Source organism: Lepidothrix coronata, unplaced genomic scaffold (genome assembly GCF_001604755.1).
Source record: "Lepidothrix coronata isolate B3197 unplaced genomic scaffold, Lepidothrix_coronata-1.0 Scaffold3, whole genome shotgun sequence".
Lineage (NCBI taxonomy): Eukaryota > Metazoa > Chordata > Aves > Passeriformes > Pipridae > Lepidothrix > Lepidothrix coronata.
The window spans coordinates 7,117,664-7,130,476 of record NW_016690183.1 but is presented as its reverse complement, the minus strand read 5'-3'; the positions used below and the strand labels follow the sequence as shown (position 1 = coordinate 7,130,476).

Here is a 12,813-nt window from a genome sequence, read left to right as displayed (position 1 = left end):
CCAGACCCTGACTCAGTGTATTTCCACTGACTTCCAGAGATTTAGATTAGGTGAGGAACACAGGAAAGATCATGATTTTGGGTATTGACATTCAAATAAATAATATTAAGTGAGGGAAACTCATTCCAATAACTGTATCAAGGCATATAAGTGAAAATAGCTTCTTGCTAATCAGCCCCTCACGACCCCCTTTCTTGTGTGCTACAAGAACGAAAGACAGTTTCATCCAGCTTTTCTGTTGGACTGTAACTACAAACAGATGTGAATTGCTAGTATTTGCCATGATCCTGCTCCCCTTCTTCCCTGGAACCAGTGACCTCCTGGTGCACATCCTGGCCTGCCTGCTGGCAGCAATTATCCACTGTTATATATGTAACAGGTATGTTCCTCGGATCTGAAAAACACCTGTTTAAATAAAAGCAGCATTCACATTTTCTAGTTTTAACCAAAAAATGCCATGGAAATTTTCATCTGTTCCATAAAATACTTGAAGGTGCTCTTCCTAATCAAGTTTTTCCTTAACACCTGCTTTGCAGCTGCTGCTGAAGCCCAAGGAAAACACCAGCCTTTGCCTGCAGAGCCACAACAACATTCACTGCAACTACAGTGCCTATGTAGGAAAATAATAAAGAAATGCCAGTTATGTATTTTAATATAAAAATTGTATTGCAGTTTTAACACCAGTAACAATATAAGCTAAATCACTGCAGCTGTGACAAAAGATTATGCAATGTTAAGAGCTGAGACTTTGGCCACAGATTATGGTGCTGTGATCTGCTGTTTGCTAGATCCAAGAAACAGTCACGCAGTGCTCCAAGTGGAAGCAAAACTTGGAGATGTGAAAAGTGGTGGAAGCTCTCAAAAATGTAGGCCTGAGTCACTTACCCTGATGCCTACACATACACAGGGATACAAGACGAAAAAGAAATCCTGATTTTTTTGACAGACAAAATAATTTTAGAAGTGCAAAGCCTTCCCGACTTTCATATGTGACTTGGGAGATGAAAAGCAAAGAGCTTAAGTTCCCAAGTAACTGGAGCACAACTCGCTTTCAGGTGGGTTCTTAGTGCTGCTCCCTGAGGAGCCCTGCAGGAATGCACAGCCAATTGGTGTCAAGCACAGTGCCAGAGTAGTTCATCTGCTGACGTATTTTTCATCCCCACAGCTTGCTCCTCAGACGACCAGGCGCACATTTCTGCTCACACGGTGAAAATACATACATCTCCCACTATATGCACAGACGTGTACATGTGTTTCATTTACCTCACAGCATTCCATAAGAACTGGAGCAGGCTGCAGAGTCCTTCAGCACCTCCACGAGGGGCTGTGGGGCCCATCCTGGGGTTTAATTCACAACTAGGCCCCAAACAAACTTCTGCAAATTCAAGAGACTTACTTGAGGTGTCAGTGCAGCTGAGCAAGCAACCCTGTTGTTGCACCTGGGAGCAGCAGTTGTTTCCTTTTAGCAGCAAAAAAAGCTAGATGAGCCCGTGGGATTGAAAAACTGCAAGTCCAGATTGAATTTTCACATTGTAATTTTCTCTACAGGACTTTTAACAGCTCAGCAGCTAACTCATTTACTTGCTGAGAGGACAGCAAAAGCTGAGGGTATCACAATAGCTAAAACATGCAGTTCTCACCAATTATTCAAATCTTAATTTTCCTCTCCCTTGGAGATTTTTAGCTACAGTTTGCATGGAACATTGAGAGCTAAAAGACGCTTTCTTTTTTTTTTTTTTATTAACTTGTGTAGCTAATAAAATATAACTTCAGGTACTAGCCTGCATGACAGTGTTCAGACCCCACAGCAAGAAATTTTGTCTTAGGTTGACAAGTAGGAAATCAGTTGCCACATACACTGGCAAACTACGGTTTAAAAGAATCCATTTAATTAAACTAAAAGTATTAGACAGAGAGAACACAAGGAGAAAATAATATATCCATATGTAGTTAATCTGGATATTAGTACTACTTTCAAGGACAAAGGATTACTAAGATGACTGAATACATATTTGGAAAGAACCCTGTGGGTATTGAAGGTTCCTCTCAGTTTCACACGACTACTATTTCTAATTAAATTTGCAACCAAACTGCCTTCATACAGGTGCCAACTGGCAAGAAAGCAACTCAGAATGAGGCAAGTGTCACACTGAATCCAAAACAGTGGTAGAGGTGGAGCCATTCATCAGGTAGTAGTTGAGGTGGTGATTAATGAACATCAAAGGTTTCATTCAGAAAACAGATCTGAGAGCAAAAAGTCTTATGGAGGCCTTCGCAGGTTGAGAAGCTGCACTAGAGGCATCAGAGGAAGAACATTTTCTGGGTTCCTCCCTCTCCTTTTTGCTCATATCATTTTCAGACTGAAAATATTAGGAAAATGTCCATTTTCAATGGAGAAACAAAACTTTAACAAATATAAATCTTGCAAAATTATATACAGTTTCTTTATGTGCAAAAAAAGACCTAGTTGGGCATTTTTTGGCCAGGAGCCATTCTTTCCAAATAACATTGTCAGTGCAATGTTTTTCACTGCCACAGAGTCCTAACATTTTAATCTATCTGAAGATTCTCTTGCATTCTTGAATCACCTCTGAAACATTTTCAAAACAGATGCAGACATTTGCTGGCTTGGTACCACTGCCTCTGCAGATGAACAGAAAACACTGGAAGTATAAGCGAGGCAGTGATATAAATTAACCTGAACATTATCCAGCTGGCATTTGTAAATAATGTCTTTACAAAGATGTCTGCATTGTAGTCTTGTATATTAGCTTGTCCTGGAATAAAGGAGACCATTTAACTCTGTCCTGATGCCCTTGCTACACGGCAGAGTGCACAGGTCAGGAGCAGGTGTTGTCCATTTAATACCCAGTTATAAAGAAATGTGTGCCATTGTTGTTTTCATCTCTAGTTACGAGTAGCAGCTCACTGGATCCCATAATGAAGTTATGATGTTAAGGTCAGGAAGTAATGAGGTTAAATTCTTCTTTCAATTAGCAAAAGTGGTAGTGAGACTGGTAAATCTTCCAAGAGATGAGATGTCTAAAGATGCTCAGAAATACTCATGCCCATTGACAACTACCACTCTACTCAGCAATTTTCATGGATCAAGAACAGAACAGCATTGTAATCCCTTTACACCAGGCTTGGTATCTTGACTTGTGCTGCTTTTGGCTGGAGTAGAGTTAATTTTCTTCACAGTGGCTACTATGGAGCTGTGTTTTCAATTTGTGCTGAACAAAGTGATGACAATACAGAGATGTTATTGTTATTCCTGAGCAGTGCTTACATAGAGCCAAGGCCTTTTCTGCTTTTCATACTGCCATGCTGGTGAGAAGATTGGCGGCGCATAGAAAACTGTGAGGAAACACATCTGCCACAAGTGAATCCAACTAACCAAAGGTATATTCCACACCATATGACATCATGCTCAGTATATAAAGTAGGGGTGAGAAGGACAAAAGGGTGGGACATTTGGAGTGATGATATTTGTCTTCCCAAGCAGCCATTGCATGTGATGGGGTCATGCTCTCCTGGAAATGGTTGAACACCTGCCTGCTCATGGGAAGTGGTGAATGATTTATTGTTTTGCTTTGCTTGTGTGCATAGCTTTTGCTTTCCCTATTAAACTGTCTTTATCTCAACCCACAAATTTTCCAGCTTTTACCCTGCTGATTCTCTCCCCAGTCCAACTGGTGGGGGAGTGAGCGAGCAGCTGCATGGGGATTGGTTGCTGGCTGGGGTTAAACTATGACACCATTTTACCATGGCTGTGTTACAGCCTTCCGCTGTATCTGTATAAATAAAAGTCCCCAGCTGCATGCTCAGATCCACCACCATAACTGTCACAGGTGCAGAAAATACAACTGCCCCAAAGGAAGGGCCCCAAGGCAGGGCAAGTCAGGATAATCAGAATCAAGCAACGTGGTGTGTGTGGGGGGTGATTCTGTTTCACTCCTTGCACCATGGCCCGCAAGCACCTCTGTGGGCCACATAGGAGGGAGGCTCATGGAGAGGAGCCAGGATGTAGTTCATCCCTGCACACCACAGAGACCACTTCTCATTCAGAGGAAAGCACTGAGAAGTTTAACTCTGCCATGAAGCTTCATCCCTCTCATAAGAAAAAAAAAAATCATTTCACAAAAATTATTTCTCTATCAGAGCCCTGAGTTATCTCAGTTACGAAATCAGTTTTGCAATTAACTGGAAAATTAATTTACCAACCGAACATTATTCTTCTTGGCAATAGTTTATGCTGCCTCTGCAATCACCCACTGAAAATACCCTACTAAACAGAAGTGAGAGGAGATAAAATCTAGTAAGGTCTGATGATGAATTGCATCTGGAGGTATCAAAAGTTTAAAGTCTCCAAGAGATGTCCTAGTACTCATCATCCAGCCACTCTCCTGTCAGTTACTACTCCTGCTGGTTTATTTGATAACCTTTCCCTCTAAAATAATTCCATTCCTACTCATCTTCCTCATTCCTTCAGAGTTGTCAAAACTGCCCTAAATGTCTTCCCAAAAGTTCACTTACTCTTGTAATCTTATGTTCCTTGCTTTCTAAGGCCAATCTGATGTCAGAGGCTTAGCTGACATCCATAAAGGTGGATTTATTCTTTTAAATATAAAAAAAAGCACTCTGCCAGGATTACAGTTTCCCTTGTTAAGCTAAAAAAACCCCCCAGAACATACTAATGAGTATTTCAAGGAAAGCTAAGTTATATTCTTTGGGCGAGGCAGGAAGCATCACTGGTGTTCGACAGGAGCGTGTGATATACTTGGGGCACTTCCACAAGCTTGTTGTGATTTACTCCCATGATACTTTTTGTTTCAATTAAATAGCTGAGGTGACTAGGCATTAGCTAAGCATTTCTCAGTGCTGAAAAAACCTCTCAGGGAAGTAAGGCCAGTGTTAAAAACTGAGTCATTTGTGATCAATTCAATCTATTACTAAAAGAGCTGTTGTTGCTCTTTTGGGCAAACATTGTGCATAAAAAATGAGAGGTGTCAAAACCAGTAATGAAAAGGTAGCTGTCTCTGGTAAGTAGGTGGGAACCAAGTGAACCAAATCAGACAGCAAAGCAATTAAGTTACGAGTCATAAAGCTTTCCCTAGAGAGGAGCCAGAAGTGGAATAAACAAACACATGATGCTGTAGGACTGACTTGAACTAAAGTAGCCACGGTAATCTCTGGAAGAGGAGATACAACGTGTCAAAGTGAAGACAATGAGTCAATGAAGGGGAGAACTGTTTGAATACAATGCAGAAACTGGGAGAGGCATATGGAAAAAAAAACAGGACAAGGAATAACAATGGAAAACTAAAACAGAGGGAGATTAAAGGCAGTTTATATGAGGTGTTACAGTACTGGAACTGAGTAAGCAATGTCCTGGAGGGGAGGAGAGGACTGAGATTATAACAGAATCACTGCACAGAGAGAGTGAGACAGGGGAGAGGGCAGAGAGGCTGAGACTGTCTGAACAAGACTAAATGAGAAGAAAGCAGGGAAAAGGAAATAAGACAAGGAAAGGCAGACAGGGAAAGAGTAAGAAAGTAAATCTGAAGAAGAAAGAAAAAAAGTGCCCCCTCAGTGAGACATGGGGTTTCACAGGTAGCTGCTGATACAGCTCATACATTATGCTCCATGCTTCCTAGAGGTCTTACTGAGGGGGCACTTTTTTAATTTCTTCTTCAGGTTTGACTTTGTTACTCTTTCCTTCACAGTATTTGTTTAGCATCACAACCTACGATTTTCCATAAGCGCCTCAGTTTTTAGACAATTAACAGTTTAAAAACCAAACAAGGCCTAAACAGATGTGCTTCTTTAATTCCTGTTGCAGAATTTCTTCCAATTTTCTGATGACTTTTTCCTTGCCCTGTTCTAAAAAGCGCACAAACACATAACACTTCTTTGGAGAAATTGTGAGATTTGAGATTTTAAAGTCTCGCCTTTCAGATAGTTATAATACTTCCTGAAAAGAAACAAAAAAGTACCCAGAGCAAGATTTAAGGCTAACCAGTACATATCAATAATGTCAGGCACAAACATTTGCATGGAAACTGCAATAGCTCAAAAATAAGTAGTAGAATACTCAGAAAATTTCTAATCAAGATTCAACTTAACCAAAAAAATGCAAACTTGCCAAGATACAGAAATGCACAGTTAGAACCTTAATTCAAATAACCTTAACTCTGCACCAATAACGCATTTTGGTATTTGTAGCTGTAACTGATGTGTGAACAACAGATCAGATGATCCTAGTATTTTTTTTAATCCTGAGAAGATGTTGCTTCCCAAGGGTTGCACACTGAGGGCTGGAGTTACCTCCTTTATAACAGGAGAGATTATTATTATCATTTATTGTATCATTGATTTTTTGTTCTGTTGTTATTTGTGATCTGCGGATGCTCTCCACTATTGACTTTCAGTTTTACTTCCTTTGTTTGATAATTTGATTCAGCAGCTATCTGCCTCCAACCACAACAAGAGTAGTACAGTAAATTAGTACACTAATAAATAATGTGTAGTAACAAATCTTCATATTCAGTGGTCCAGTCTCTCCTCTGTCCTAATTTCATTTGTTTGAGCCCTCAGTGTTGCAGGCTCCATACCCCATTGATTTTTGATTCTAGCTTTGTATAATTCACATCTATTACTCTGCTGTTCATACGAAGTGACAACCATCTGCTCACCCATGACTGCACCACGAAATTTTTCAGGTGTAAGCTCCTGACCATAAGGCAGGCAAAATCACACCATTTTTGCCTTATGAAAATAGAGGTATCTAGGAGTTTCTACAGCAGGACAGGTACAACAAAGTGGCTCTGTAAACTGCTATTCAGGAACAACATATAGATCTAATTTCAATAGGCTGTTGCTTATGTGCTACCCTCATAAAAACTGTCCTATTGGCAAGACTCATTACTAAAGAATTGGTAGCAGCTGGAATGGATGCGTGCTTATACATTCAGGCACTTTTATATATTCCTCTTTACAGGCAGCACATCTAGCATTGCTGATCACTAAGGTTGATGAACTTTTTCATTATAAACCTTGCTTTCAGATGCTTATACATTTTCAAAGATACATATATTTGGAATAACATTTTGCATGTTGAATGTCTGCATCATATCTACAGAGATGCACAGCAAGAAAATTTTATCCAGAAATTTGTAGGTGAGGTTAAGGGAAAACCATTGGGTTTTTACACATGAAAGATTTCTGAAGACCTTTCCTTTTACCCCCCAACTCAATATACTATACTAAGCATATATCTCCAGGTGTTCCTGTAGAAGTACATTAAAATTCATCTAACTTATAAGCCTCTCCAAAAAATTCAGTTTGATATGCTCATTTGTGAGATCTTTGGTTTTACCATCTTAAATGCCCAGGAAATCCTAGCTATGCTGAGCACATTCCAGACTGGCAATAGGATAGGCTTTTTCTGCAATACAGATCCAAGCTCTTCCTGGCTGTCCCATGTCTGGAAGCAGGAGGACTGTATCCCTGGGCATCTCCCCACTGTGCCAAGTGGCATGAAAGATGAGAATATGAATCGACTGCCAATTTGCCCCCATTGAAGGAAGAGATGGAGGCAGCAGAGGGGATTAGGAGCATTGGGTGGGGAAAGAGTAGTCAGAACAAAATCAGGTAAGATGGTGAAGAAAAAAACCCCTGTGATTTGCGGTGGTCGTAGGCTTGAGTAGAGAAGGATTTGGGAAGGGCAGGTAGCAGAGCACTGTTTCAGTCTGGCTACAACAAATGAACACTGCCACCTGCCTTCACAGCACGAACACTATGCATGTATAGGGGCTCTTGTGTTCAGGCTCCCAATTAGGCAACCGCAGGGAGATGGCAATGGGATTTAAGGTAGTCTGGCTGCTAAAATTTTCACCAGACAGACAGGGGTTGGAACACATTAAAATCTGAAGCCATCCAGTGGCCTTTGTGATAGTACAGTTTATCGGGGACACGGAACTGTACCATCAAAGTGCCCAACAAGTCTGGCATTTAGATTGACAAGTAGGGTCAAGGCAGGTGGAATGAGGCAGAGTAGATCAAGTCAAAGCTTCCACAGATACTCATCACAGGAAAGGTCAGTGGAAGGATGTCGGTATACAGACAGCAAAGACACTAAATGTCTTTAATAAAAAGGTGTTCTAGCCCTTTTGTAGCTAGGACCAGAACCTGCAGTTTGTGCTGGCATATGTCCTCCAACTATTGCCCCACTTCCTAAATTTTATTGTATAACATGAGTAATGGACTTGAAATTTGGGTTGCTCAGACAGCTCACATCCTTGACAATAATAACTTCCTCCTAAAATTATCTTCAGATGAGGGGTAGGTGGGAGTCTGGGGATAGGGAAGGACAAGGACTCAACCTTACCATTGCTGGCACTGAGTCATCTCTCCTCCCATTTTAACCAACAGAACTATTTCTTCCATATTCATAAAGACAGCAGGATTCAGCCCAGGCAAGAATTTTATCTGTTCATTTACAGTCAACCCCAACTGTGATATCTATCTGCTCTGCCTTTATGGACTGCTGTAAAGAAATGACTGATAGGCACCAATCTGGATGAATAAAAGTTGGGAATGGGTGGGATTGTTACCTGTGACAGGTGTTACCTGTTTTTCATCACGACAAGGAAGAGCTGTTTGAGAGAGACATTTTAGTCATTGCAAACAGCAAATTACAAGGGCTGCAGTAAGACTGAGACTTTAATGAAATTCCAGAGCCTACGGGTGGTCTAATGTTTTTATGTAAATCAGCTTAACGATGAGTTTTTCACCATGAGCATTAGCAAGCAAGCAATTTATTTGAGAAAAACTTGCAATCATCAAAGCATTTTTAACTGTGTGATAGCTATGTCCATAATAACTGAAAAACATGCCTAAAGTTTGCTCTCTGATCCTTAGCACTTGTGTACAGTGCATGAAAATCAACATTGCAGGCAAAACCAAACACATGGTTCATCTATTTATGAGGGAGATGACCTAAAATTACTTCTGAACTGCAATGATTACAACAGACGAAGTTTTTAAATAACTCTTTTGTTTTAAAATGGCTCATCATCTTGGTTACAATGGACTCAACATTTCTTTATCAAAATTGAATAGTAGAGAAAAAATCCCTACGCCTCCACTGCACTGGAAACGAGCCCTTTCTGCCTCACATGCAGAAAGCCACCTGTTTCACTGTATTAGTGGCCCCTTAGCTACAGCAGAGTCACTGGCATATTCAGGAAAATAATTTGAACTGGAGATATAGTGTCTAACCTTATTCTCAATTACACCAATATATATTAAACCACTACATAGACAGACAGAAAATAAATATACAGAAACACTGACACCCCTGAACTTTATTCTGAATATCAGCACAGGCATTGTGAAGGCAACTCAGAGATGACAGAGAAAGGTATAAACTCAAAACTATACAATAACACACAGATCCTCAGAAGAAAAGGGACAGGCAGAGCTGGGGATCCCTGTCCTCTCTTCACTGTGCTATATAGCCACTGGGTTGTCCCAGATGAATCAAGCTTTTATCAATTGTCCCTATCACAACATATCCTTTAGGCTTCCAGGTATTATATCTGCCTCAAGTTAACTGTCTCTTAGAGCAGATGTCTTTGAACCATCAGCTCTTTGCTTTTATCAGGGCAATAGTAGTTTAAAGTCTTAATTAAATACATATGACTGGATTATGCCTTCAGGCACAGCTTTGAGCAAGAGATAATGCATGAACTTCAGAAGCCAAGTGCCTCAAACACAGCCCTCTCCATCACATGATTTTATTCTCCTTGATCTCAAAACATGGGTGGACCTTTGGATTTATAGAAGCAGAAAAATCAGCTTTATGATCAATATTTAGTATTTAGGAAGGCATAAGCCATAACTTTACCTGGTGCCTCCTTTGTGAAGGGAGAGGAAAGCATGAAAAGGGACACCTTTCAACTCCAAACCTGGCCAATTAGGGAGGAAATCAGGGAGGATTCGTGTTTCCATTTACATTAGTAGCAGTTTAATTCAAGACACCTGCTTCAGCACTTGCTGAGCTGGTCTTTAATCACATGTCTGATAAGCACAACCAAATTTCACATTAGAAACAGAACATTCCCTTGAGTCAGTATTTCACTTTTTCCCCCAAGAAAGTGATCTTTGAAAACATTAGTGCGGAAACAAACCATCGTGGTGCTCACCATTTCCCCAGCTCCTCTTACATGTTACATCCTTTCTCTTGTTAGTCTGCCAACTCTGCCAGTCAGAAGCCCTATCTATTCACATTTTCTAACACCTAACATCTTCTCAGTCACTATAAGAATGCTTAACAATTGCTTTAGAGCAAAATTCAGCTGCCAGACCATGCAATATTAAAACTCAGTGTTCGCTCTGATTGGGAGCTATTTTAGTCAGTCAAGCATGTGCCATGCAGTGCACAAATGGAGTCTAGCAACTGAGTCCTTGAGCAACAAGATGTCAATGTTACCCAGAAAAAAATCCTTTGCACTTGTAAAAGAGAAGCCAAGAGCTTAGCACTATTATTCACAATACCATAAAAGGGCTGCTTTTCTATTTTAATACCCTTATCATACTTCAGTATGCACACACTCCCTGTCTCTACTCATATTTAAATATATTTTTAGCCTAGTATTTCCATGACAACAAAGCAAAAAATGGTTAATTTAATAAGATGGTGGAGCGAACATTCAAAATGCTTGTAGAAGCAGCTTCCTAATGCTCCAATGGTTTCAGTTACCCACTACACTAAGCACGTTATTGTTTGTTGCTGCTACTTCTAATCATCAAATTAAAAAAATAATTTTGAGTGATTAAGAGAATTATGCATCATGTAAAATCATAAAACAAAGACTGTTCATTGCTGTCATAGTACAAACACCCTAATACAAGTAAAAGAAGTCGGCAAAATGTTAATTTTGATTGAAGTAAGAGCTCACAGAGAAGAACAAGAAGAGATGTGGTCATACTCTCTTAGACAAGGGGTAGTAGTTTATACGTACCAAGAATGATGTAATGGCAAGTATGATAATTTATATTCTTTGCTTTCTGGACTCTACCTCAGAGTGGAGCTATTTGCAGACAATTTTGGAAGAGAATAATTTTCAAAATCTGGGAAGACTAAAATGAAGGCCAGTATTTGAGGCTGTGGCATTAAAGGCAAGGAAAATATACAAGGGCGTAACCCAAGGAAAGGCACACACCTCTTCCTTCATTTGAGGATTATTTGATCTAATTTGCATGTCACCTAACAGGTCTACACAGTATGAGGAGAAAACGAGGACAGTTGCACCTGTGTTTTGGCTCTGTAACTCTACTAAAGGCAAAAGACAGTCACAGCACAGTAACAGTGCAGTGGAGCTTGAGATCTTTGGCACATCAGTTCCTGGCTTCACATTATCATCTTGAAAACATTTTATTCTTTACCACATTATTTTTTCCCTTCTTTATAGAAAGGAAATGATCAGCAGAGAACAATATGTAATTCTAGCATTAAATCCCTGTTACACTATTAAATACAAGGGTGAGATGAACAATCTTACACTGTAATTACCCAACAATCAAAATTTAGTTGTTCTAAAAAACAGTGTTCTTTGAGGTTTTTTCTTAGTACACCAAAGACTTACCTGGGCAGGTCTTGTAAGCATTAATTAAACAGAAGAAAAGAGACTTGTGTGTCTTCACAACACAGAGCAGTTCTCCTGTTTACACAGCTGAAACATCTATAATTAATTGAGTTCACCCACTCAGAACCATGAGCCTTGAATAAAAGCTGCATGCCAGCTATGCTGCTGAGCTGGTTTTTTTCCTCCCCTCTCCTTTTAGCCTTACAAATGCTTTGCTTTACAAGGCCTATCTTCCTTCTATTTGGTGAGAGATCACCAAAGTGAAAATGTGCTTACGTCCTTTGGTTCTCCCAGAGCCTTGTGAACCATGACCCTAGTTGGCGAAAACCAGTCAGTTTGACACCTTTGCTAGCAAAGTATACAGACTATGCCCAAAAGCAAGCTATGTATAAGGCATATGCTTGGTCCTTTTCAGGAAAGCAGTTCACAGGCAGTTCTGTCCACAGAGATGATGTCAAGTTGTGTCCAGGCTCTAGACAGCTCAGGATCTGAATCAACTGAGAAAGGTTCACACTAGAATGAAAATTAAGGCTGGACCTTGTCAGAGGTAGGTCTGAACCCTGTCTGATGCTTTCTAAAGATCAGTGAGAGAAGGAAAAACCTTCTCATTAGAAAAATTAGTCTTAGCAGAAACAATTTGACTTCTGCTTTTAAGTGTAGTTGGATCCACAACTGTATGTGTTGTTGGAACACAGCACTGAGCCTCTCTGGTCTCTTATACAAAGAGGAGATAGACCCATCAAACACTGGCTCTTCTAAAGCTTACCCACAAAGTCATCTTCTATGAGAAGCATACTATGAGACTTTTGTGATTCACTGTACAACTTCAACAGCAGAAGCAGAAAGCAAGTAACTTGGTTGTGTTTGATTAAGCCACTATACAGTGAATGATTTGTTATATTTTGTCTTGAGATGGTTCACATGTGGCTGCTCATCCATTCAGAAAACTCCTTTTCACAAGGGCATTTTGATCAGGTGCCACTGCTAAGGTGCCTATTGGTAATTTCCCTGGGAATTCATAAGCCAAAGCACAAGTTACAAAGAAGGAAAAGATCAAAAGGCTGCAAGGAAAGAGGTATTATACTTGTTATTACTTCTCAATTTAAAGCTCCCTCTGCAATCTCCTATTTCAACAACTTTTTTTTTTCCTTTTCTAAAATAC

General features: G+C 40.0%; 1 protein-coding gene across 9 annotated transcripts in view; it reads right to left on the bottom strand.

The window, feature by feature from the left end:
- The window catches only part of HECW1 (HECT, C2 and WW domain containing E3 ubiquitin protein ligase 1), a 267,082-nt gene that overhangs the window by 134,572 nt on the left and 119,697 nt on the right, over window positions 1–12,813 (bottom strand). The gene's annotated exons all lie outside the window — the stretch shown is intronic.